Here is a 27,202-nt window from a genome sequence, read left to right as displayed (position 1 = left end):
ATCGGCGCTGGCACCGGGGGCGAGCGGGGAAGCCGAGGCGCCTGCCGCGGAGAACGCGGGAAGGGGCTTGGAGGAGGGCGGATGGCGCGGCTTGCGTTGCAAAGTGGGTGCGGGGCGCGCGGGACCCCCCGCTGCCGCCGCAGTGAGGATGAACGGAAGGGCCCCGCGCGGCGCTCGCGAGCCCCCTGGCGCACGGTGGGGTGCGTTGGGGACATCGGCGGTGCGCGGAGCTCGCTTCCCCTGCGCGCCTCCACCCTGCCGCAGCCGTCCGGGGCTGGGATGCGCCGCGGCATCTTCCGCCCCTTCCTCTCTCTGAAACTTTTTCATACTCCAGCAAGCGCCGCGGCTTGGGGCATTGTTGGAAGCATGGTCCCAAGGATTCTGGCAAGCGGCGGAGCTTGGAGAGACCAGGGTGGGAGGTGGGGAGGGGCAACAGGGCAGTAGAGGCGCATGTTCCACTCAGTTTGCTGTGTGACCTTGGACAAGCTGCTGCACATCTCTGAACCTCAGGGTGATGGAGGCGCGTGGGGCCCCAGTCGGGAATGGGGACGAGGTGGGGGCAGGGTGGTCGAGGGAACAAGCCCACGGGCGCGCCTGCCCCGAGCCGTGGCGTTTAGGAATTTGCCGCCTTTGATCGCTGGCCTCTGCCAGGAGCTCAGCGGTCACTTCCTGGGCAGGAGGGTGGCAGAGCGGCGCTGTGCGCCCCGCGTTCCAGGGGGAGTCAGGGAGCTTCCATTCCGACCCGGGCTATGACCTTGGTCAGCTCACTTACCCCTTTAGGCCTCAGTATCTTCATCTGGAAAGTAGGGGTTTGGAACTCACGAATCCGAAGTCTCTCCCAGGCCTGACACCTCTGGCCCCTGCATGCAGGTGAGGCGGCCGAAGGGCTGGGGTGGCTGCAGCCTCTCCAGCAGCCTTCCCTCTGTGACCTAGCCTCGGAGAAACTGCGGCTCCCCTCCCCCAAGAAGGGTGACAGGGCTGGGAGACCCTCAGCCGCTGGTCCAGCCTCCCTTCCCACTCTCAGAATCTCCAGCCCTGGCAAGAACAGCTGGCTTTCCAGCTTGGTGCGTCCTGGCAGGAGTGGAGCCTTTCCTGGGGAAAGGTCCCCAGTGCCGGATAGGAGGCCCCGGGGTTAAAGGGGGAATGTCAAGGGCCTCCCAAGGTCATGCTGTCCAGCTGCCTCTAGGCTGGGCCCCCTCCACCTGGGACAAGGGGGATCTGGAGGGATGTTCGTCTCGGCCACAACAGCCAGAGCAGCCCCTGCTCACCTCACCGCACTTGCCACAGGCAAGTCTGGTCTCACTCCTTCTCGGGGTGGCTCTGGCTGTGTCTTCAGTTGAGATGCAACAATAGCTTCTCACCAGGCTTCGGGTGTTGTGGGAAGAGTCCTGGTTAGGATAAGAGGCCTGAGTTTAATTCCAGGCTCTGCCTCCAATTTGTGTGACCTTGCCTGACCTTGGGCAGGCCCCTGTCTTGTTTTGCTCAGCCATCCGGGGAGAGTGTTGGACCAGATACCCTCCCAGGGTGCGTCCAAGCCTGCAGGACTGTGGCTGAGGCTCGGGGCTGACGTCTGAGTATTGGAAAAGGGGCTTGGTGGGGTGACGTGGCAGGCGGTGTCTAGGAATTCCCAGTGCACCCCCGTTCTGTCCCCAGAGTGGAGACAACTTGAGATAACACACTCTGTGTGAACGGGGCCACTTTCAAGGCCTCGCAGAGCCCTGGAGTGAATCCTCAGGAGACCCTGGCTCTCTGCTGGTTTGTTAGCTGTGTGACCTTGAGCAAGTTACTTTACATCTCTGAGCTTCAGTTACTCAGTTGTCAAAATGAAACGATAGTAGTGGTGGGATTTGAGGGTTGATGTGAGGATTAAACAAGAAACACGTGAACTGCGTGGTCCCGTGCTGAGCCTGAGTCCCCGGTCAGAGGAAGCAGCTGCAAGAATACAGACAAAGGCCTGCCGGGAGCAGGGAGCAGGCAGCCCTGAGGGGCAGGGAGAGCTCTGTGGACTCGCGTGCGAGCTCCCGACGGTTTCTGGAGCTTCCCAAAGAACAGGGGGCAGCCCGGCCTCCGCCCCCCTCTGTCGCGTCTCCCCAACGGTGCCGTCGTTCTGCAGCAGAAGCTTCACAGGTGAGAAACCGCCCGACGGCCCCCCACCCTCACACCTCCTGCCTGCACTTCTCCTGCCACACCCCGGGCCCTTCTGCGGCTGGGACAAGTGGGCCTTTTACTTCGCTCCCTGAACCGCCCAGAATGAGCCAACCAAGGCCCGGAGCCAGGGGCGCGTCTGCCTCCAGGTGGGGGTGGAGGAGGGCAGGGTGCAGCTGCCCTGTGGGCTCTGTGAGGCTGGGGGGGCCGGGCAGGAGCTATTGGGGCATCGGCGCTCGCTGCCCCTTCGTCACAGTCCGCAGACAACCGGGGGAGAGGCGATGCCGTCTCCTCAGGAAGATTTCTGAGGGTTACGGGCAAGCTTTGCAGAGGGGCAGATCCCGGTTCTCGTCCTGGCTCCCTTTCCTTGTTAGCTGTGTGAATTTGGGCAACTTACTTAACCTCTCTGAGCCTCAGTTCCCTCGTCTGTGACGTGGGAATGATATTACCTACCTCTTGGGTTCTTGTGAAGATTATGTGGGGACGGTTTACATAAAACTCCTGGAATGTGAGGAGTTCTTGGTTTGAATTGGGTGCTGCAAAAGGAATGGGCTTTGTAAGGCTCTGTGACGTCGCAGAGGGGGCTCCGGTGAGAGGAAGGGCGGGGACAGAGTCCACGGTCCTGCAGCTGTCACCACTGTGCCTTGTGCCCTGACTCCAGGCTGCAGGAGTCTGCGTGCACGGTCCTCGTCTGTCACAGAGAAGCACGGAGGCCGAGAGGAGGCCCCGTTATGAGGAGGACAAGCCGGGAGGCTTGAGGTCAAGGTCAGCCGTGAGGACAGGGCTGTGCTGAGGTCTCCGTCCCGCCCGCAGCGGTGTGCAGGCGAGGGAAACCACGGCAGGGGCGCTGACAGGGACCTTTGCCTTCATCTCATCCAGTCTCTGATTTTGATTGTGGGGAAACAGGCTTGGAGAGGGGGAGTCTCGCAGGGCCTGTCAGCACGAGGAGCGGCTGTGCCTGCACCTGTGGGCCTCGCCCTGGCTCTTCCCACTCTCCCTGTGAAGCCCTGAGCAATTGCTTTCCATCTCGTCTCAAGGCAGAGCACGAGGGAAAATGCCCGGATTGCAGCCACAGGCCGTGGGTCATGGGGAGGAGGGAGCTCCCTGGCCTAGACACCGAGATGGACTGTGGAGGCTGGCCCTCCCACGGCACGGGTCAGAACACTGAGGACCCGGGCCGGGCAAGGATGCCCATCAGGTTGCCCCCTGTTAGGGACCTGCCTCCCAGGCTCAGCTCTTCCAGGTCTGCCAGCTGCGCCTGCTGCTTCTCTCGGGTCGGACATGCCACCTGGCAGCAGGAGAGCCAAAACGTGGAGAAATAAACCCAAATGGGCTTGGGAAGGGAGAGCGGCCAGAAAGACACAATCAAAGATAGAAAGACTCAGGGGTTCCTGCTGGGAGCGCAATCCCCTCCCCGGCTTTCTTGCCCGGCCTGGCCCAGTTGGCCCTGCCCTCGCGGAGGAAGGAGACAATAGCCCGCCCGCTGCTCTCAGCTCCATTGGCAACGCTGCGGGTGAAAGAAAGTCAATATTTGCCCGGTGGCAAAGGACGGGAAATAAGTCTGACCTGGGATGGAGGGGGGCCAGTGATTCTGAAAAGGAAGGCTGCAGAGTGTGGGGCCTCCCCCGGGAGCTCTTGACTTCTGAGGAGCCTTCGGATTTACCGCATTAAATAACCCTTTGTATCTCGGAGAGCATCCAGCCGTTTGCCTGCACGGCCGGCCTCCCGGCAGCCCTGGTCTCCAATAAATTTCTCCTATTGTTTGGGGCTGACGCCTTCCCAGCTTCCAGCTCCCTGGAGAAATGGGACTTTTGAAGCTTTTGCAGAAAGGCCTTGAAGCAGATGGCCCATTGAGCGGAGCCCAGGCAGAGCCGCGCAGAGGCTGCAAGAAGGCTGCTTCCTTATCTGGGCCTCCAGCCCAGGGAAAGACGTGGAGAAAGTCCTTGGCAGGTCAAGAGAGGCTGTGAATGATTTTTTCCCCTGCCTTTGTGTGGTTATCTTTCCATTTTTCTTCTCTGTGTCCGGCTCCCTTGTTCTCTGGGTCCCGCGGTCGGGGAGGGGCTGGGGGCTGGGGGGTGAAGTCCACAGCCTTCTCCTCACTGAAATGAGATTCTCGAACCTGAGGCAGCTGCTGTCCGCTGTAACGGCATCTATGGTTGCTGCTTGCTGGTGGAATCGTGTCTCAACCGTTTAACAAAGGGGGCGTTTGGAAGCAGAGGCATTTCCAGGTGAGGTCATGGGGCTCCTCTGCAGCCCACGGGCTGGTGTGAGGCACGGGAGGCTTTCCCACCGCAGGGTCATGCTCCTGGCTGGCTTTGATGCCTGCCCCAAAGACCCACAGTGACATTCCTAGAGGTCAGGGCTGCCACCAAGACGGAACCTGGTCCCATGGCTCCCCAATCCATCCGCAGGGCTGCCAGTCCCTGGAGACCAGATAGCGGAGTGACTTCCCCTGTGGGGGCCAGCTTTGCCCCCACTGTGGGCTTGGGGCAGCTTGGGCCACAGGGCGGACGGGAGAAGGAGGCCCTGGCCCGACCTCTGCCCAGTCAGCCCTCCTGCCGGGAGAGACGCTGCAGCCTTGCAGGCCGCTCTGGCAGGGGTCTCTGGAGCCACCCCTCGCAGTGGGGCGGCCAAGGCTGCCAGCTCCAAGCCGGCTTCAACCTGCTCCCACCGCTCGGCTGGGGCTGGGACTGAGGGCAGCTGGCTGCTCAAGACAGATTGCAACCTGTCCCCTTGGCCCCCCAGCGTGGCCCCTGGGTGGAGCACAGCCCAGCTCTGGACTCAGTGGACAGCCAGCATCTGTGTTCCGTGTACTTGAGCGGACCCCAGAGCCTGCCCCGGGACCCCAGCCCATCTTTGGGGGTGTGTGTGTGTGTGTGTGTGTGTGCAGCCTTGCGCCTCAGAGGTGCTCGGCACCGTTGCGCTGTGTTAAGACCTCAGATGCCAGTTCCCGTGGGCCTTTGGCTGAGTTGTTGAAGACCCTCAGCTTCCTCATCTTTAAAATGGAACTAAAATAGTTTGTATGCCTCAGGGTTCACACGAGGATTTAACGTACTCATATTTATATAAAGCTCCAAGAAGAGGAAGTGCCTGGCACAAGACCCTGTAAAGATTTAGCTGTTGTTGTTTCTTAAAACCGAAAGGGACACTTTGGAGATAAAGAAACAGCACGGGAGCTGGGAGTGGGGGGAGGTGAGGGTGCGACTGGATTTGATTAGGGAGGAGCCGGAATCCGGTGACTTCACTGATCGGTTCCTGCGCGTGGCCCCAGGCAAGCTGCTCCTTCCTGTCTCTGGACCTTGTTGTCCCCATTTGAAAATGTGCAGAAAGGTCGCTCTCACCTCCCCCAAGACGTCCTGGGGATCAAGGGAGGTGGGTGATGGTCTGGAAAAGCAGAGGGCCCAGCGGACGCACATGCACCTCCTCTGTCAGCTCTGTGACACGTGTGGCTTCCTGGCTGAGGCTCTGGCCCCGTCGGTCTTTCTACAAATGGCACCAAACCCGGTGGACAGATGTCCCAGTGAGGACGCTGGGGCTCCGGGCTGAATCTGCTGTTTCTCCGTGTCTGCTCCTCCTCACTTGGCCAGGAAAAGGGACGGCGGTTTTGTGTCCCCAAGTGCTCCTTAGCAGGGGGCTGGAGTGTGTCTGGACGTGGTCTGCAGTTGTACCAGCAGAGAGCAGGAGGACAGGAGGTCATGTCCTTCCAGCTGGGACAGCCTGGCCGGGAGCCCCAGACAGATGGAGGTGATGCCTTCCGGGGATGACAGAAGGGGAGCCCTTCTCTCCTGCCCCCTCGGCCAGGCTGTCTGCAGGGTAGGAGGCGGGGGCTGCCCAGAAGCCGGGCGTTGACTCAGGGTCACGTTCGGCACCCTTCCTGCTGGATGAGTGAAGCACCCCGGTTGGTAGCGCTCTTGTCCCTCCCTCGCCTGCCCCCTTCCTGGGGTGGGAGGGGCACCAGCCTGACCTGCTGACAGTGTTGGGTTGATGATAGACCAAAGGTCTTACGTATTGTCACCAAGGTCCTCTGCCAAGGACCACAGGGATGACCAGGCTGCAGAGCCCCAAGCCAACAACCAAGGATGCCTGCTCCCCCATATCCCCCCGGCTGCCATCTGGGGTGAGTGGCAGGTGGGGAGAGGGGAGGCCACTTCATTTCAGAGTTACTTGGGGTCTTGGAAATGCCACTTCCAGAGCCTTCCTCAGAGCTGTACCCCAATATCATTTTACCAAGAGCCCCAGAGATGAGGTTGGTTTGCCAAGGTCACCGCCAAGGTCAGCTGTGAGCTCATGTCCTAGAGGCCATTATTTCATCCACCCCGTTCCTGGGGCTCCCTAAAGAAGGCCTGAGCTTCGGTCTGGTTCCTGTCTCCTGTGACCTTGGCCTTGACCCCAAATTCCCCAGAATGACATCCCTCAGGAAGTTGGAAGGACTTAGGTGGGACAGCAGGGCCAACTTCCTGTGTGTCCTGTGGGAGAGAAGAAGGCTTTTCCCAGGATATTTGGGAGTCCAGGCTGGACTAGGTCTCAGGAGAAGCTTCAGGAAGGAGCCTGGACTGAAGTGACATCCTGGAGCCACAGGCCCTGCTTCGGGCAATTTCTGGATCTCTCCGACCCCCTCACCTCCTCTCTAAGTTGCGATGGACACTTTATTTTACAAGAGTATATAGATGTTTCACTTTTACAAAAAGCTTTGTTGAGATATAATTCACATCCCATACAGTTCACTCATTTAAAGTACAGAATTTGGTGGTTTTTAGTATAGTGACAGGGTTGTGCAACCACCACCACGGCCCGATTTCAGAACATTTTTTTTCGCCCAAAAGAAAGACTGGACACATCAGTTGTCGTTTCCTAGCCTCGCCCCCCAGCCCTGACCAGCCGCTCGTCTACGTCCTGTCTCTGTAAGTTTGTCTGCTCTGGACGTTTCGTACAAATAGAATCATACAATATATGGCCTATTGTGACTGGCTTCTGTCACTCACGTCGTGTTTTCAAGGTTCTTCCGTGTTGTAGCGTGTGTCATACTTCATTCCTTTTTATTGCTCAATAATATTCCATTGTATGGACATACCATCGTTTATTTATCCATTCTTCAGTTGACGAACAGTTGTGTTGGTTTTTGACTGTTAGGGATGATGTTGCTATAAACATTCATGTAATTGTTTTGGAGAGGACGTATGTTTTCATTTCTCATGGGTACACACCCAGGAGCGGAGTCGCTGGGTCAAATGGTATATATTTTTTTAAAGTAGCTGTCCTTAGACCTTGTTCTAAGTATTTACATGGTTTATCCCCTTAATTATCACACTGTTCCATGAGGTGGGTTCTATTATTATTCCCATTTTATGGAATGGGGAAACTGAGGCTCAGAGACATCAAATAACTTGACTAATGGAGCAGGACTTGACCCTGACAGCCGGGCCGTGGCTCTTGTACCACCGTGTGTCCACATGTGAGTTTATATGGGACGAGGTCTGAGAGTTCCCAGCCTGTGGTCAGTGCTCAATAAATGTTTGTTGCGTCCTGGGAAAGAAGACCAGACACCTCATTGCTCCGTCTGACCCGCTGTGCAGCTTTAGGACCTTCTCATGTCCCTCTGAGCTGAGTTCAGTTCCCCCTGGATATGAGGCTTCCAACGCGGCATTGGAGAGGCAGGGGACCTGGGGCTCAGGTCGGGGGTGGGAGGTGTCCTGGATTCTGGTTCTGACTCTGTCACTGACCTGGAAAGTAATGTCCCGTGTCTGGGCCTTGGTTTCCCTTTGATCATTCAGGGGCTGGATAAATCATCCCATGGTGCTGCCCAGCTCTCGCCTCCCACGGGAGTTCTTTGCTGTCTCCCCAGCAGCCTGAGCCCCCAGGAGCTAAGCCTGTGCTGGACATCCAGGGCCTCAGGTCACTGTCTGTGTGCTCAGTGACATTTCCCCCTCCCAGGGTGTGGACGGGCGAGTGTGGGGCCGAGTGGGGTGGGGGGTGCGTGGGAGGGAGGGGAGCCCCCACCGCAGTCCTCTGTCCCTCACGGAGCCCTAGCCATGGGCTGGAGACCATCTTCTGTGATCTGAGCCGGGAAGGAGCCCCCACTCCCCTTGGTGTCCCTTCTCTTGATTCCTGCAGCCCTGGAGTCACTGCACCCGTCAGCTGCCCGCCCGGCCGCTGAGCCTCGGCCCCCTTCCTGGTTTGGGGTTGTTTATGGGAAAGTGCTCGGCGCACGGTGCCCAGAGAGTGTCAGCTGACTCAGAATCGGGCTCGGCGTGTGAGTCAGTCGTCCCCCTAGCTCACTTCTTCCCTCCTTTTTCGGTGAGAGTTAATTGAATTCTACAAACCCTATCTGGCAGCACCAAGCAGGGCAGCCTCCGCCCCTCCCCGGCTTCCATCCTGCACTTTCCCCAGGTCCTGCTTCCTGGGATCTGCCGGTCAGAGCTCCCACTGCATTCCAGGGACCGCGCCCACCCGTCACGCAGCGGATAGAGCGTTTAACGCCGTGTGGTGGGGATCTGGAGGGTCTCTATTTTACGGAAGAGGAAGCACGTCCAGGATAGGGATGTGACTTCTCTGAGGTCACTGAGCTGCCAGGCAACAGTGGGAGGATTGGAACAAAGGCTGGCTGGTCCCAAGGCCTGCACCCTGGACTGACAAGAAAGGTGTTGTAAAGGCCCTTTGAGGGGTGCCCAGACCCAGGGAAACTGAGGGGAGTGTCTCTGGGCAGGTGGGCTCTGAATTCCTCCAGGGCGGGTGTCTGTCACTGTCTCTCATCTCTTTTTACCCCTGCACCGAGCCTGTAGGCATGCTCCTGGGGCCTCGGTCTTCCCATCCTGGAGCAGGGTGTGGCGTTTCTGGCAGACACTGACCCGGAGAGACGGGCGATGGCCCAGCAGCCTGCCTTCCACCGGTGGTGCTTTCAGACTCCCCAGAATGGCTGTTCCTGCCTCTGGTACGATGAGCTGGAATTTTGGTCGCCAGCTCACCTCCCCGATGCCTGGTGTCTCACTATTTTTAAGCTCTGTGCGCTGAACGAGCTGCCTGCCGTGACACGTCATCAGCATTCACCTTTGTCTCTGATGAACCTCAGAGCTGAGCTGGGGACGCCCCCCCCAACCGCCATCAGGAGACCAGAGCTGGCTGTTAATCTCATCTGGGTCCAGACTCAGCTCACTGAGTCCTGCCCTGCAGGGTGTCCCCGACTCACCTGGTGGTGGCAGCGCTGTGGGTTCCCGGCCCCTTGGAGCTCGGCCTCTCCCTGCGCTGGCCTTGGCCTTGTTTCCTCCATCCTGCCCTAGCCTTGTCCAAACTCCGGAAATAGCAAAAGTAAAACCACCAAGTCAATGGGTCCTACTTAGTAAGAGTTTATGGTGTGTATAGGAACAGTTCATGAACTGGGAGCTTTCAGATTCGCAGACGGGTATGAGGCTCGGGACTTGACGTCGCGGGGTGGCTTATGACACGGAAAGGAAGAGGTTGTGTCCCCTTTACAACGGCTGCGCGTTGCGGTTGAGGTTTCCCCATCTCGAATTGCTTAAGAGTGAATCTGCAGATTCAATGCAATCTCTATCAAATTCCAATGGCATTTTTCACAGAAATAGAAAAAATAATTCTAAAATTTGTATGGAACCCCAAAAGACTCTGAATAGCCAAAGCAATCTTGAGAAAGAAGAGCAAAGCTGCAGGCATCACACTTCCTGATTTCAAACTATTACAAAGCTGTAGTAACCAAAACAGTATGGTATTGGCGTAAAAACAGACACACACATCAACGTAATAGAATAGAGAGCCCAGAAATAAACCCATGCATATATGGTCAGTTAATTTATGACAAAGGAGCCAAGAATATACAATAGGGAAAGGACAGTCTCTCCTGAAATGATGTTGAGAAAACTGGACAGCCACATACAAAAGAATGAAACTGGACCCTTATCTTAAACCATACACTAAAGTCAACTCAGAGTGGAGTAAAGACTTGAATGTAAGACCTGAAACCATGAAACTCCTAGAAGAAAACATAGGCGGTAAGCTCCTTGACGTCAGTCTTGGCAATGATTTTTTGGATCTCACACACAAAGCAGAGACAACAAAAACAAAAACAAATGTGTGGAATTACATCCAACTAAAAAGCTTCAGCAAAGGAAGCTGTCAGCAACATGAAAGGGCGATCTGCGGAATGGGAGAAAATATCTGCAAGTCATCTGTCTGATAAGGGGTTAGTATCCCAAATCTATAAAGAACTCATACAACTCAATAGCAAATAAAACAAACAATCCAATTAAAAAACGAGCAGAGGACCTGAACAGACATTTTTCCAAAGAAGATATACAGATGGCCAACAGCTACATGAAAAGATGCTCAGCATCTCTAATCATCAGGGAAATGCAAATCAAACCCACAATGAGATCACCTCACACCTGTTAGAATGGCTATTATCAAAACAACAAGAAATAACAAGGGTTGGCAAGGCTGTGGAGAAAAGGGAAACCTTGTGCACTGTTGGTGGGAATGTAAACTGGTGCAGCCCACTATGAAAAACAGTATGGAGATTCCTCAAAAAATGTAAAATAGAACTACCGTATGATCCAGCAATTCCACTTTTGGGTATTTACCTGAAGAAAAAGAAAACACTAACTCGAAAAGATATATGCACCCCAACGTTCACTGCAGCATTATTTACAACAGCCAAGATATGGAGATAAGCTAAGTGTCCATCAAAGGATGAATGGATAAAGAAATTGTGATACCCACGCGCGCGCACACACATAGGCATACACATAGACAATGGAATATTATTCACCCATAAAAAGGATGAAATTTGGCCATTTGTGACAACATCATGGACCTCGAGGGCATTATGCTGAGTGAAATAAGTCAGATAGAGGAAGACAAATACACTATGATCTTTTTTATATGTGAAATCTATAAAAACCAAAACCAAGCTCATAGATACAGACAACAGACTAGTGGTTGCCAGAGGTGGGGGTGGGGGGTGGGAGAAATGTGTGAAGGGGGTCAACAAAGAAAAAGAAGAGTGATTATCTCCTACTATTTTTAAGAACATGACTTAAGTTTCCTTTATGATTGTCAGAGGCATTTATAAAAAGTAACCTCGCAAGTTTTGCTTCTGTTCACGAAATAAGCCAGATGCAGTTTTGCTTACGTGGCTTAAATGGTTTTGTCTGCTTGGGGAGTTCTCAAGTCTGGTCTCTATTTTATGTTTAATTTTAATGTCCCCAAGCCATTCCTGCAAGAGTAGTGATGACGTAAAGAGAACCGTGGAGCCCCTCACAAGTAGGGTGGAGGCTTCTTTTTTTTATTTTTTAGGAAGATCAGGCCTGAGCTAACTACTGCCAATCTTCTTCTTTTTGCTGAGGAAGACCGGCCCTGAGCTAACATCCATGCCCATCTTCCTCTACTTTATATGTGGGACGCCTACCACAGCATGGCTTGCCAAGCGGTGTCATATCCGCACCCAGGATCTGAACCGGCGAACCCTGGGCCGCCGAGAAGCGGAACGTGTGAACTTAACCGCTGCGCCACTGGGCTGGCCCCTGGGGTGGTGGCTTCCTGTGCACGAACTGCCCAGGCAAATGGGGCCAATTGACAGCAAGGGGGAGGACGGAGATGGCAGAGACCGGAAACTCTCAGGATTGGAAGGGGGACCTTGAAGTTCCTCTAAGCCAGCTGTCTATGACATCCCTTCCAGTAGTGGTCTAACCTCAGCTTGAATACCCCCAATGACAGGACACTCATTACCTTATGAAACCACTGTCTCATTAGGATTTTTGAAAGTGCTGACTATGCAAACATCCTCCCTCATTTTGAGCCTGAATCTACCCTCACCCACCATGAAGAGGGAGTCCCCCCGAGAAGGTCAGTTCAGCTTCTGCCTCCGGCTCTTACTGTGCTGAAGTTGCAGAGGGGGAGCAGAGGAACCCCGGTCACCTGCCCTTCATGGGGAACACAGAGTGGGGCCTGGGCAGGGGCGGAGGTGCCTCTGAGCCACGGAGATGTGGTGTGAGCCTTCACTCTGAGGTGACGTTGACAGGGGAAGCGGGGCCACCAGGAAGAGCCTGGATGGCTGTTAGGAGAAACTGGGGTTAGACGCCCCCAGTCCTTCATGCTTCGGGGGTGCGAGGAGCTGGAACAGGTGACAGAAAAATAGACACACTGGAACAGACAAGCTCTGCTCCCGGTCACCAGCTCCAGGGACGCAGGGTCTGACGGGGCCACACCGGGAATTCCAGTTAAAGCTACAGTTTCCACCAGGGGCCACGGCTCAGGGTGCTGAGCTCTGAGGCCCAGGAGCCCGGGATGCTCACGTGATACCCACCTGTAAACCCTCCCAGCCTGAGGATTTTGCCGGCCGGTCTCCTTCCACTAACTCTGTGACCTTGGGTGAGTCCTTCCTCCCTCTGGCGCTCAGCGTCCTCGGCCGTCAAACATGTTGTGTGCAGACCTTTGGGATTGTTGGTGGCTGGGCCCTGCAGCTGCGGGATGTCATGCGTGTTGCTGGACGTGCTTCCTCCGGGCACCTCTGCAGGCAGTGTCGCCATTCGCACAAAGGGACGCTCTGTGTCCTTTCTGCTCCGCTCTCCTCGGGCCCGGGGTGGGGAGGCTGGTGCCTCGGGCATCTCCCTCCTAGCCAGACGGGGGCCTGTTCTCAAATGTCTGCTGGTGGGTGCAGAACGAGGCTTCAGCTCCCAGGCGAGGGACCCAGGGGGCCTTTCCTGCCCTGGGTCAGGCTCTGTGGAGGGCCTCCCAGAAGGTGGGGTCTCTCCAGCCGGGGGCAGTGTTCCCTGTGTGGCTCATCCGCTCCAGGCAGCTGTGGTCCCCGCGCCTTCCAGGGTGGTGGCTGTGAGCGGTGCCGTCATGTCTTGTAGTTGTCACACTCCCCCGGCTGTGCCTCCCAGAACTGTCTCTTGCCTGGACCTGGCCATCGCCCGCCAGGCCCGTCTCTGTCTCCCCTGACACCTGGGCTCCGTGCTCCTCTTCCAGGAAGCCTCTTGAGGGTGGTCCTCCAGGGTTCTCTGTGCCTTCGCCCCGTGCTCCCTCAGCGGAGCACCTGCACCTCACGGGGGAGGCTGTGCCCTCGCGGGGCCTGACGTCCTCCCACTGCGCGGCCTCGCTCAAGCTCCTGCCCACAGCCTTGAGCGCGGGACTGCTGGGCAGCTCATAGCTCTTTCTCCTCCACACGGTCTTCCTTCTTTTTATTGAGCTATAATTTAGATTCCACAAAGTGCACAACTTATTATTATTTAAAGAAACTGCCCCTAAGGCTGCCCTGTCCCCTCTGTCACTGCCCGCCGCCCTCCAGCCTCCGTGACCACGCAGCAGCATCTCTTCTTCCTGCCTTTCGTCCCACCCTGGCTGTCCCTCACTCTCCCTTGCATGTCCTCATCCTCTATGGAGCCTCTAAATGTTGACGTGCCCCGAAGCCCATGTCTGGTTCCCTCCCCACAGGTGACAGTCTGTTCCCCTCCAACCCCACCCCGTGCTGATGACTCCCAGACCCACGGCCCCAACAGCCCCCCACTCCTGAGCCTCACCCCCGCCCCCAGCTGCCTGCTGGACGCGGCTACCTGGATGGCCCACTGGCACGGCTGGGGTTCTGCTGGGATGCCCTCAGGGTGTCTGGGCAACCTTGGGGCATCTGGCCTCATTGCATCCCGTCCCGGCGTCTGCAGAAGCCGGTGGTGGCTGGAGGAGGAACACCCAGGCTCTGCTAACCTCCCTGGGGGCAGGGTCAGACCCTCACACTGAGAACTTGAAAACTCAGGCACAGCTGGAGAGACCGGGCGATGCTGAGAGACGGACAGCGTGAGTGTCTGGGAGGGCCGAGCCTGGACACAGGGAAGAGCCAGGGACACTGCAATGGCTCGGAAGAGAGGAGCTGGCCCGCAGTTGGGCCTCAGAAGCTGCTGGGCTGGGCTGAGGGCGTGGGTGGTGAGCACGGTTTTTAAGAGATGCCTGGCGGCCGCACAGGCCTACATTTTGCCGGGAGGTACACAGAGGGCGCTGAGCTTAACCTGGGCCCTGATGGTGGTTAGCGGAGGCCCGCCGCCTCTCCCCACTGCAGCTCCCGTGCTCCTTGCAGGCATTCCAGCCCCAGGCATCCCGTCACGCCTGCACACGTTGTCGCGGAGCCTCGTGACCCCATCAGGCAGGCACGTGCTCATCCTCGTTTTACAGATGGAGCAGCAGGACCCAGCGAGGTCGAGCTGCCTGCCCAATGCCCATGGCAGCTCCGAGACTGACCCTGAGGCCAGTCCGCCCCATGTGGCTGCCCTGGGGGCTTCCTGCCTCCTTGTCCTCAGTGGCGCTGCCTCCTGGGTTTGGATCCACATAGGATTCCAAGTTGGGACTTTCCATTTTGGAATTTTCCCGCATCGTTCCCCTCCTCCAGCCTGTTGGCGTTTTGAGGACATGGTCCGGCCCTGTTTCCTGTGTCTGTTCTGGCCCCGGGTCAGGCAGGGGAACCTTGGCTTCTTTGGGGAGTATCACTGCGCCCCAGGGACTTGCGTGACCCACTTGGGTTTCCCGAGACCACGAGCTGTCAGAGGTGTTGGCGGTGATGGGCATCTCCGTCTGGACAGTGAAAGGCATGTCCTTTTCCCCGGGGCCAGCCCAGCGTCTGGGAGGAGGGAGGCACAGACTGCATCCTCCCCGGCTGACCCCTCCCCGGGCCTGGCTCCCGCCCCCTGCTGAGAGCTTTCTTCTGAGTGCGCCCAGCTCCCAGCTCGGCCCCAGGTGACACGCGCTGCGCCCCGAGGGATCTGCGTGAGTGCCCTCCCCCAAACCCCATGTAGCGCTCAGTTTGCTCATCTGTAAAGTGGGAACAACAGTTCCTGCCTCGCAGGGCTGAGCAGCTGATGCCCTCGGGGGAGGGTCCTTCCTTCCCCTGCGCCCCTACTCTCTGGGCCCAGGGCCTTCCTGACCCCCCGCCCCCCATTAGACCTGCTCGCTGGGCTGTTTGCTGGGAGGCTGTGGCAGGTTGATCTCTGAGCCTCTGTTGTCCCTCCGCCAATGGGGGGACTCCCGTCAGCTGCATGTCCACGTCCACGGGGCCGAGTCTGCCCGTCTCCCCTCCAGCCGCGTGGGGACGGGCTGAGTCTCGTCCATCTCGTATTCCCGGTGCTGGGCAGGGAGCCCGGCAGAGGCTGGGGAGTAAGTGAAAGTGAGGCTCAAGTGGAAGAGTGGGTTTTTAGATGGTCAGACAGGCCAGGGGTTGTTTTCCAGCTTGGCTATGGCGACAGCGTCTGCCCGCCCCTCATTAACCCAGGCCATGGGCTTCACGCCTTCCACTTGTCTCCCCCTTGCCGAGCGGTCCGAGACAGCAGGCCTGCCCACCCAGACGAGGTCTGCTCAGGCCCTGGGGTGGGAGGGTCCGGCCGTGACAGGCCGCCTCCAGCTTCAGGTCTCTGTCCCCTTCTCTGAGGCGGGAGCTCAGCGGACGGCGCGTGCCCGAGGGAATGGTGCCGCACAGGAGGCCTCCCCCTTCCCGGTTACCTGGGGCCAAGCCCAGCGGCCAGGCTGCTCCTGGACAGGGCCGGCGGGCCTAGTGGGAAATGCAGAGCTAGACACGACGGCCCACGGGGAGCCGAGCCCGCACACAGTGACTGACGCGGCCGCAGAGACGCGGTCTCTCTGAGAGGAGCCAGCGGACACAGGGAGCATCCTCAGGGTCAGCCGCACGCCCTCCCTGGCCCCCTCCTCCTGCACAGCGGGCTGGCGTCAGAGCCCCTGGCCTGGCTCGCACTGGGGACACAAGGTCTGACTGTGTGCACGGTCAGCGTGGGCACAGCCAGCCCGCCAGGAGGAGGGCCGAGGGAGGAGATGTGTGTGTATTTGGGGTCCACTCTGTAGGGCACATGTGGGACAGCCGCCCGCCCTGGTTTGTCACTGAGGAAATGGTCCCGAGACACGACCCCATCGCCCAGGATGCCCGAGCTGGTGTCAGTTCAGACCCAGCCCGTGGTCTGACGTCCACGTTCTCGTCCCCGCCCCACCACACCTGGCGCTGCTTCGGGTCGGAGGTCAAAGACTCCAAACATCTCAGAAGGTCGTGTGTTCTGAGGGACCACCTGGGGGGTGCGGGCCGCTTTCCAAAGGTGGAAAGATGGGGAGAGACGCCAGGTCCTCCGACGCCCAGGCCTCATGCCCCGCCAAGGGACCCCAGGAGGGGCCGGGGATGCTGCAGTGCGGCTGGTGGCCCAGGGTGTCCCCCAACTCTGAGGCTCTGTGGTCCCCTGAGGTGACTCGCTGTCCAAGCACATGTCACCCCGCTTCCTGGACACGCGCTGTGCCCGAGACCCGCCTTCTCTTCCCTGGGGCTTCTCTCGTTCCCACGGACGGCCGTAGTGCACGCACATTTACACGCTTGCTTACGCACACGTTCATGGTGCCCGTGCGTGCGTGTTAACACATCCTCTGCGGCTTTCACCCACGTGGCGTCACACACACAGGCCCTTCCGGGTCTCCTGCTGTGTCCCTTTGGCCGGGCCTGAGAGCTGCAGAGCAGGCCCCTCCCCTCGGCACCGCGGCCAGCAGACGTGGCTGTTCGAAGTTCGGCTGCACCGCGTGGCTGGTGGAGCGTCACTGGCTCTGGCCCCATCCCGCCCGGTTGCCCCCCTCCTCCTTTCCAGGCTGTGAGTGTTGGCTCCAGCCTGGGAGTCAGTCAGCCTGGTGGGGGCTGGCTGCTGGGGGGCGTACCCTTGTCTACGTGGGGGGTGGAGGGGGTGGGGCACCCTAGGTCTCCCCAAGCCAGGCCCCAGGCAGGAAGTGGGGCTGGGGAGGAGGCTGCTGGTTCTGATGTTCCCCTCAGAGCCAGCTAGGGCACCTGCCGCCCGGCCGCGGCTCCCCACTCCTCCACACCCACTCGCCCGCACACTCACTCACACACGCTCACACTCACATCAACAGGCGTCTGCTCTCAGCCCAGACCTCTCACCCCGGTCCCCACTGGGCAGAACTCTGCAGACCTAGTGTGTTCAAAGCTTGTAACGTTTGGTCAGGAAGAGGCATCCATTTTTCATGGTTTTTAGCTCGAAATGAAGATGCGCATCTGGCATGAAGGGTAACGGGGGACCGTGTTGGGAGTTACCGTGTGTTCCACGTGTGGCAGAGCCGTGATCCTAGTGAATTATGTTGGGAGTCTCTGCTAAGTTCCTCTCCCCCAGCAAATGCTCCCCTGGCCACCGCCGAGACCAGCACCCCACTGCCCATGCGCCACGGTCTACCCTTGCCCCACACTCGCAACACACACAGGGCCCCCGAGGCCCTGTGACACCCCCCTCACTTCCCACAACCTATGCCAGGCAGCCCGGGGCCTGCTGGTCCCCAAGCTCCCAGGTGTCACCCACTCTGGGCCCCAGCCGCTCCCGAGCCCCTGAGGCCCAGACATGGAAGACCCTCTCCTCCAGCCCAGGAGAGCTGCTGTGGGTTGGGAGACACTGTAGCGTGCTGGGAAGGGGGGACTGTGGATGAGGGCCCAGGATTCTGAGTCTTGGGAGGCGGAGGAGGGAACGCAGCAGATCTGGGGGCAGAGGGAGCCCCAATGAGCTGCTCTGGGATAGCCAGGCGGCTGGACGGTGACTCAGCAGCTTGTCCCCGATGCTGGGCTGTCGGAAGTCTGGACTCCAGCTCCTCGGTCTCTTCCCTCCTGGTTCACGTTGTGGTCCTGGCTGGGGTGGCGGAGGGGAGGGTCTGGGGCCTGGCCTGACCGGGCGTCCCTGCCCCTCACCACTGACTCCCTACCCCCTAGAGTTGTCGGAGGGTGAAAATGGAACCAGAGGGGCTTCCCAGGGTTGGAGCGAGGGCGAGAGCAGCAGAGAGTGAGGGCTGGACACCTTGGCACTCTGCCTCTGTTAGCCAAGCTTCTTGCGCGGCACGAGGGGACTCCCGTTCCTCTGGGGCCTCCGTGTCTTCATGTTTCAAACCAGGGCTTGGATTGCGTCGTCTGAGTTCCCCTCGGCTCTCACAGCGCGGGGTGGTACTTGTCTGTGGTTGAGAATATGCCCCCGGAGTCTCGGTTCAGAGAGATGCCGCACGCGGGTGGGTTACAGGGCCTCCGACTGGAGGAGCCGTCCCATGAGGCTCACAGGCCGGCAGAGCAGGGGCGGCTCACGCTCGCTTACGATGCGCCAGTGGAGCCTCGGGGAGGCCAACGGACCAGCTGGAGGCTGCGCATGGTGACCGAGTGTTGGAATGAGGCTCAGTCCCGGCCATCGCATTCTGTGCCTCAAGCCTGGGGCCTCCACCCCGGGCCCCCCTCAAGGGGCCTGATCTTAGATGCCAGAGAAGGGAAATGAGTGTCGCCACAGCGGGAGAGACTGAAGGTAGACCCCGGGAAGGACTCTCCAGCTTCGGGAACCGTGGAGTGGGTCGCTCCTCCAGAGCCGGTCCAGGACAGGCTCTGCCTCCAGGCGCGGGCAGTGGCCACCTCGCTCTGGAGTGGAGGTGGCCCCGGATGACCAGGGAGGCTCATCCGGCCCTGGTACACAGGGAACTCATGGAAATGGGGAATTTACTTTCAAAATGAGCCAGAAAATGAATTCGTTAGAACTTTATCCTCTGCCTCCCAGGTCCAAATGTCGGGCCGGAGCATCGGTACAAAAACTAAAGACAAATTTATCCTTGAGGGTTGATCTTTTGTAGCTTCAGCGAGAATATCTTGCCGGTTAACCTAGTTCCGTCTTGTTACTCTGGCTTCTGCAAACACAGTGCTGGGAAAGACTGAATAAGTTGTGTCCAGTTCTCTCTCCATTATCTGCATGAGTCGGGGCCGGGCCGAGTGGGGTCATCCACACAAGCGCATGGTCCCCGAGTCACACTTAGTCGGTCGGGTGGCAGTGGAGGTGAGTGTGCGCGAGTGTGTGCGCACGTATGCACTGGTTGGGGTGGGGATCAAACTTACTCACTTGATGTGGGGTCAGGGGCCCCTTCTGATGGGAGTCTCGTCCGGGACGACACTGAGGGAGCCCGGACGCCTGCCGGAGGGAGAGTGGGGCGTCAGGGCTCCCGACCCTCTTAGGGCAGAGGAGGAGGGTGGAGGGTGCGGCGTGGCCTCTGTGGGGTCCAGTGGCATCTCCCCAACAGTGCGCTCCCACAAGGGGCTGGCAGAAGCAAACTCAGCTCTGAGGTCCCAGCGTGGTCCTGGGGGTGCGAGGACCCTAGACCACACCCACTGCCTGAGCTCCCCCCCCACCCCGCCCTCCTGGTGCAGCCGCTCCCAGCCCTGGGGCCATGCCAGGCATCCAGGGAAGCTGACCCAGACGACCATTTCTCTGCTACTCTCGGGTAGAGTGCAGGCTTCGTCGGGGGCGGGGGGGGAGGTCAAGCGGGGACCCCCGGGGAGGTCTGTGCAGGTGGAGACGGCTGGGCGAGTGGAGGCTGCAGCCCAGAGGTGGGACTGACCTCCCCGGAGGAGAGCGGCAGCGTCTGGAGCGCGGGAGTCTGAGACTGACCCAGGAGCCTAGCAGTGTCCTGGACAGACGGACGGACAGATGTCAGCGGGGGCTGGTGGAAGGAGGGAATGCCTGTCTACAGTCTCCGCGACTTAGCTCTTCAGCCTCTGTCCGCCCTGCTCCTCTCGCATCAGCCCCACCACTGGAGACCCCCTTCCTGAGCCTGGCCCCCCAACCTCGGCTGCAAGACAGAGAGCCCGAGAGCAGCAGACGTGGATTCAGGAAGATCCAGGCTTGACTCTCCTGCCCACCTGCGGGCAGGCCCCTTCCCGGTCTGGGCGGAATTTGCCTTCTTTCTGAATTGTGCCCTCGCCCCAGCAGACTGACTGGAACAGAGCTGAGACGGTGGAACCTGCGGGGCCTGCGCCTCCTCCTTCAGCCCTGATGGTGGAGGGCGGCGGCCAGGGCGGCCCAGCCCTTGGGGCCTATTTCACTTCCTCTGGCAAGTTTGTCCGTCCGTGTCTCTTAGAGCTCCGTTTTCCAAAGCGTGACCCCTGACCACCTGCATCAGAGGGAAGGGTGCCCGTAAAATGCCAGTTCCTGGGCCTGACTTCCCACCCCTGAGCGAGGCTTTGGGGACAGGGTGGTGGCCGGACACCCTTCCTCCTCCCTTGCCTGTATCTGCTCCCTTGACGGCCTCCAGACCCCTCCCTCTGCAGCCCAGAGTGGGCGCCTCCCCAGCCCCCAGCTTGCCCCCGGGCGGCAGCCATGCCCACACCAGCTCTGCCTAGTGGTGCCGTTTCATGCTCTCCTGCTCAGCGGCTCCCACCAGACAGGGGAGTCCACCATCCTGGAGCCCCAGTTGATCCGTCATCCTCCACCTCCCAGCTGCCCACCTTCCCCAGGGCTGCAGGCTGGGCCATGAGCACGGCGGCGGCAGCTGTAAATCTCCAACGATCTGCCTTCTCCTCCGTGCTGCTCTTGTCTCTGTCCCCGCTCAGGCCCAGGAACCCTGCATCCTAGGGTGGGAAATCATCCCGGGATGGAGGGGCAGCCGTGCTGTAGGGGAGGGAGCATCGGACTGGGGTCCAGAGACTTAGATCTGCTCCCAGCGCAGCGCCCAGGCCGTGCTGTGTGCCCTCGGATAGGTCACTTCACCTCTCTGGCCATTTTCCTACAGGAGTCTTGAGAACTGGTGCCAAGTCTTCAGCGTCTGTGTTTCCTTAGCTTCTGGTGGAATAAGTCGCGATGAGAACACCTACCTTGTACGCTTGTCTGAAGAGGGACTATGAAAGTCTGTTTTTTTCACAGACGCTTACGTGCTGTAGAAATGGTTGGTGACATCACAGACGTTCACACCCGGCGAGGTCTGAGGGCCGGAGAGCGCGGGCTCTGTAGACAGAGGAGGTCTCGGTTCCACCCACACCTTAGCATGTGTTTATTGAGGACCTACTATGTGCTGGTCAGAATCTCTGCATTCACGAAGCTTAGCTTCTAGTGAGGGAGACGGACAGATAATGGAGAAAATGTATGGTGTGTCAGTCGGTGACAGGAGCCTTGGAGAAAAACGAATGAGGGGAGGGGGGAGGTGGCAGCAGTTGGGGGTGGGGACTGCAGTTTTAAATACACAGGTGACCTCACTGAGCTGCAGACTTGGCCACGTGGAAATCTGCCCCTGGAGCTGCATGTTTGTTGAATGCCTGTCATGTGTCGGGCGGTGTGACATCCGCTAGGGAGGGGTCGGCAGAGTTCTTCTCTGAAGGGCCAGATGGTGAGCATCTCAGGCTTTGCCAGCCGCCCAGTCTGCGGAACTACCCAGCTCTGTTCTTGTGGTGCGGACGCAGCCAGAGAGAGAGGATGTAAACGGGAGAGCAGCTGCACCCAATAAAACTGTATTTACAAAGATAAGTTGGCGGCTGGATTTGGCCTGTGGCCTCGTTTGCCCGCCCCTGCCCCCGAGCTGCAGTGGTTGTCTGCTTAGTCATCAGGAGCCGTGTGGGAGCTGCAAGCAGCAGGACAGAGTGGGAGCGTCGGGGGGCCTCCGTCTGGCCGGGCTGGGAGCCTGGGTGTGCTCTGGAGGGCTCCCTTGAGGAGGTGCCACTTGAGCTGAGCTGAGAAAGCTGTGCAGGCACTAACTCGGAGATTTGGGGGCATGGCGTGTGCAGAGGCCTGACGCGTGGGGGGTAACACATGGTATTAGAAGACATGACAGGCGGCCCGTGTGGTTGGTGTTAGAGGCCCAGGGAGGGGAGAGGACATGAGGCTGGACAGGAGCACGAGGGCCTCGAAGGCCACACCCAGGATTTCGGCTTGTGTCCCCAGGGTGGCTGTTAACCACAGTGACATGTCAGTTTACGTTTTACGAAGATTGCTTTGGTGGCACGTGCAGAACTGGTGGGCAGTGACCAAGAGTAGATACTGGGGGGTGGAACAGACACATCCAGGGGCCAGTTGGACCTTGGGCCTGGGGCTCAGGGGTGAGTTGAGCTCTGGCAGACCCCAGAATGGGGGTGTTGCTGAGGCCGGCATGGAGGAGACCCCCCGGGGTGCCGGCCTGAGAAGGACCGCTCGGGGCGGCTGGAGGAGCAGTCAGAATTAGGGGGAGAGCGGGCAGTGCTGTCCAAGGGGACGGAGGGGGTCAAGTGCGACCAGAACGAAAAGGCCACCGGGCGCAGGACCTCGCGGTCACTCGTGACTTTACAGAGAGCCGCGCGGAGGGGCTGACGGGGCAGAGGCGGTGGGGAATGGAGGCCACGTGATGGAGTGTGGCCCGAAGGGAAGGGAGACAGGCAGCGGGCAGGAGGGGCGGGGGTCGTCCTCGGTGGGTTGGTGGTGTTTTAAAATGGGAAAGACCCAGCAGAGGGAATTGAGCCTAAGACGGAACAGGGATCGCCCAGGCCCCTGGCGAGGTCAGAGGGATCCCGCGAGGCCAGGGACTGGGCTCGGACAGGAGGAGCGTCCTCGGCTGGAACGGGGTCAGGAGAGGACAGTTAGCTGTGCGAGGGTCTGTGCTTTGGCCGGGGGTGGGGGCATTTTGAGAGATTGCTCTTCAATGGCTCCTAATAATAATAGCGAGAAGGGTGATTGGGTTGCGGGTGAGCCACGGCCCTGTGGAAATGGAGGGTTCGAGTGTCCATCGTGAAGGGAGGCGGGGGAGTGAGGGGAGCGCGCTGAGGGGTCTGTGCGGTGAGGGCCGGGTGATGCTGAGCATCGTTGGGCGCCCGCTGCCCTCAGGGCGCGGTGGTCCTGGGGCGCCGCGCAGGAGAGCACGGGGTGCGTGTCTGGGTCGGCGCGGCTGCAGCAACAGATGCCCTAAACCGGGCAGCTTGCCAACCACAGACACTAATCTCTCAGCCCGGAGGCTGGACGTCCGAGATCGGGTGGCGGCGCGGGGGTTCGGAGGACCCTCTTCCTGGTTGCAGACGGCCCCTTCTTCTGTGTCCTCATGAGGGGCAAGGGCGCGCGCCCTCTGGCCTCTTCTTACACAGGCCCCAACCTGGTGGCCGTACACGTGGCTGTCGTGGGACCCCAGGTGGAGGGGTGGGAAGGGGCAGAGTTTGGAAAACAGTGTGAGTGGAGCTGAGTCTGGAGATGCCCCGGACGCGGGGGCGAGAGCAGGAGGGGGGCCGGGACGACCCAGGGCTTTTGGTCTGAGCACCTTCCGCTGTGACCGGATGTGTGACTGAGCCGGGCGCCCAGTGCCCTCGCCGGCCTTCCCTCAGGAGCCGCCTTCCCGGGCAGCTTCGTTGCTCCCTGCCGTCTGGGCGGCTTTGTCCTCATGGATTTAAAAGGGTGTCCGGCTCCAGGCCCCAGATGAGCCCCCAACCTGTGGCTGCTGCTGTGTTAACGGCCCCTGTGCCCTCCTGGCAGCCGGGCATCATTCCCCCCGATGCCCCTGGAACACTGTCTTGCTTTTCATCAGGGCTTGGGGCTGACGAGACTTTCATTATTGGCAATTTTCGGCTCTTTTCCCTCTTGCTTCTGGGGTCATGCTCCATTCTGGACTGTTTCACTCATGACGGTCAAAGTGAAACTTTCAAAATGTGAGTTTGCACACGTTGCCCGCGCCCTAACACCCGCCAGCAGCTCCCCATGCTTCTCTGGGTGGAGACGGAACTCCCTGCTGTGGCCTGAAAGTTACTGCCTGGCCCAGCCCTGCCTGTCCTCCAGCCTCGACCACGTTCCCTCTGCTCCGACCGCTCTGTTCCTCAGGCTCTGGATTCACACACCGTGTCCCACCCCTGGGCCTTTGCACATGCTCTTCTCTCTGCTCGGGCTGCTGGTTCCTCTCCTCTTCATGTGGACACTGCTCTGTCATCCCTCAGGTCTTGGTTCAACCATTGGTTCCCCAGGAAGGCAGTTTTCTTATTCCAGATTAGGTCAAATATGCCCCAATATAAACTCATACCACCAAGTGTCTCTCCTTTGTGGCATTTGTCACAATTACAACATTACATTCATTTATATGCAATTATTTAATATCCACTTTATGGTAAGTTCCACAAGGGACCATGACATGAGTTGAATGAGTGAACGAACAAATGAATATCTCCCACATTTGTCCTCTCTACTCCATCCCACCATGCTACCTGGTCTGGGTCCATACCATCTCCGGCTGCCTGCTGGACTAGCCTGCCAGCCTCCTGCCCCAGCCTCACCTCCTCCGTTCCCTGCCCACCTATCTTCCCACAGCCCCACTCTTAACAGATCGCCCACCGCTCTGCTCAGAAACCTTCGACGGTTCCTGCTGGGGACAGAAGGAAGTCCAACCCCCCTTTCTGGGACTTTAAGGCCTCTTAAGATGCAGATCTCCCACTTTGTATCCCGGTCTGTGGGCTCCCTGAGCATCTAGACGTGCAGCCCCTTCGTTCCTGGGTGGTTCGCAGTAGCCCAGTCTCTCTCAGCCCACGGGTTTTTCAGCTCTTTGAGAGAAGGTCACACCCAGTGTGGATCTCGGGTCCTGTGCTGTGCAAGGCCACTTCTAGACACCTTAAAAGAGGCTCAGGAAACACTTCTCAGATTCAGGTCCAACCCACATTTCTTGAACACCATCTCTGTGCCAGACACAATCAAATTTATGCTTTTAATTTTCACAGAAGTTTCAAAAAGTAGGTATTATTTTCTGCAATTTTTATTCGAGGAAATCAAGTTTCAGAAAGATTTGTTTGGCATCACCTGGCGAGCGGAGGGCATTCCTGGGAGTCACGGCCATCCTCTCTGCAGCCTGGGTGCCTCCTGCCCACTCTGTGAGGGTGAGGGAGGGGCTGGGTGCTGTGGGACCCGGCATGGAGGGAGGTGGTGGGGGGCTGTGTGCAGGCGGGGGTAGGACTGCCAGGTGGGGTGTGGTTAGGAGGGCGAATCCAGAACAAACGCCCCTGGGGGCTGAGTCTGATAAATGGTATCTACACAAGCCCACAGATAACATTGTACTTAATGGGCAAAGACTGAACGCTTCCCCCCAAAATGGGAAAAAGACAAGAATTCCCACTCTCACCACGCTACTGTTCGACATTGTACAGGTGGTTCTTGCCAAAGCAATTGAGGAAGAAAAAGAAATAAAAGGCATCCAGACTGGAAAGAGAGATGTAAAACTATCTCCATTTGCATGATCTTGAATATGGAAAATCCTAAGGCATCCACACACACACACACAAACTGTTAGATGAATAAGTGAGCTGAGCAATGTGACAGAACGCAAGATCAATATACAAAAATCTGTATTTGTATATGTTAGCAATGAACAATCTGAAAACCAAATTAGGAAAACAATTCTATTTACAGCAGCCTCAAAGAGAATCAAATCCTTAGGAATACATTTAACAAAAGAAATGTAAGACTTGTATGCTGAGAACTGCAAAGCAATATGGAAAGAAATTAAAGAAGATGGTAAATAAATGGAAAGATATTGTAAGACTTCCTGTTGTTAAGAGAGCAATACTTCTCAAGTTCCTCTGCAGATTCAGGGGAATCCTCATCAAAATCCCAGCTGGCTTTTGCAGAAATAAGCTGATCTGTGAGCTGATCTTAAAATTCATGTGGAAATACAGGAGACCCGGCACAGCTGAAACAATCTTCATAAAAGAATAAGGTTGTGAGACTCACACTGCCTGCCTTCAAGACGTACTGCAAAGCTACAGTGATCAAGGTGGGGTGGGACTGGCACAAGGACAGACAGACGTGCAGTGGAGAATTCAGAAATAAACCTTCACATTTGTAAGACAATTCAGTGGGGAAAGAATAGTCTTCTCAACAAATGGTGTTGTGTCAAATGGATATCTATATGCAAAACACACATGCAAAAATTAACTCAGAATGAATAGGCTGAAACCACAAAATTCCTGTAAAAAATATAGGAGTAAATCTTTGTGCCCTGGGTTATGTGATGGTTTCTTAGCTATGACACTGAAAGCACAGGAAACAAAAGAAATAGGTAAATTGGACTTCATCAAAGTTAAAAATTTTTGTGCTTCAAAGGACACCATCAAAAAAGTGAAAAGATAACCCTAGAATGAGAGAAAACATTTTTAAATCATATATCTGACAAGTGACTGGTATCCAGAGTATATAAAGAACTCTTACAATTCAATAGTAAAGAGACAAATAATCAATTAAAAGACAGGCAAAGGATTTGGATAAACATTTCTCCAAAGAAGATATACAAATGGCCAGAAAGCACAGGAAAAGATGCTCAACATCATTAGTCATTAGAGAAACACAAATCAAAACCACAGTGAGCTGCCACTTCACCTCCACTGGGATGGCTGTGAACAAAAAGATGATAACAAGTGTTGTCCAGGATGTGCAGAATGTGGGACGCTCACCATTGCTGGCGGGGACATAAATTGGCGCGACCACTTTGGGATATAGTTTGGTGGTTTTTTAAAATGTCAAACACAGAGTTACCATATGACCCAGTGATCCACTTCTTTCATTACCCGAGAGAAATGAAAGCATATGTGCCCACATAGAACATCTACGTGGACGTTCATAGCAGCATTATTCATAATAGCCAAAAAATAGAAATAACCTAAATGTCCATAAATTGACGAAGAAAATGGGTTATCTATACAATGGAATATTATTTGGCAATAAAAAGAAATGAAATACTGGTATGGGCTACGACATGGATAAACCTTGAAGACATTATATGAGTGAGAGAAGCCAGACGCAAAGGCCACATATTGTGTGATTCCATTTATACGAAAAGTCCAGACCAGGGAAATCGATAGAGGCAGAAAGTAGGTTAGTGGTTGTCTAGGGCTGGGAGGGGGTGGGAATGGAGAATGACTGGTAATATGAGTATGGGGTTTCTTTTTGGGGTGGTGAAAATGTTCTAAAACTAGATTTTGGTAATGGTTGCGCAACTCTGTGTATATACTGAAAGCCACTGACCTGTACAGCTTCAATGGCTGAGTTATGTGGTATGTGAACTATATCTCAATAAAGCTCTCTTAAAGAAAGGCCGTGGGGATCCTGGACAGTATGAGGGGAGAGGGAGGTGGCAGAGGGCTCCGGACACTCATCTTTGTCTCGTGATGTGGCTGCTTGTAGTTCTCATCAAACTGGAGGGGAGTGTCAGCCGCCCAGAGGTGGACGTTCATTTCTCATTTCAAGACAAGCTTTAGAATCAAGGCTGTTTTATCTTGGTATATAGTAAGAGCTTAATAAATGCT

The 27,202-nt window shown here is 57.2% G+C and overlaps 1 protein-coding gene across 10 annotated transcripts in view; it reads left to right on the top strand.

Annotated features, from left to right (window-relative positions):
* SYT2 (synaptotagmin 2) overlaps positions 1-27,202 on the top strand; it is a 105,205-nt gene that overhangs the window by 61,012 nt on the left and 16,991 nt on the right. Inside the window, exon 1 of one of the 10 annotated variants that reach the window (XM_070255921.1) lies at positions 199-2,127. The exons of 6 other annotated variants lie outside the window; for them this stretch is intronic. The gene's annotated coding sequence lies outside the window, so the exon portion shown is untranslated. Of the gene's footprint in view, positions 1-198; positions 2,128-4,171; positions 4,374-27,202 lie in introns of those variants that run through there. 3 more of the 10 variants (XM_023632655.2, XM_070255919.1, XM_070255922.1) reach the window with 3 other exon arrangements.

This window comes from Equus caballus, chromosome 30 (assembly GCF_041296265.1).
Source record: "Equus caballus isolate H_3958 breed thoroughbred chromosome 30, TB-T2T, whole genome shotgun sequence".
NCBI classification, from domain to species: Eukaryota; Metazoa; Chordata; class Mammalia; order Perissodactyla; family Equidae; genus Equus; species Equus caballus.
Note: the sequence above shows the minus strand (reverse complement) of the source record. Positions and strands in the feature narration are given on the sequence as shown.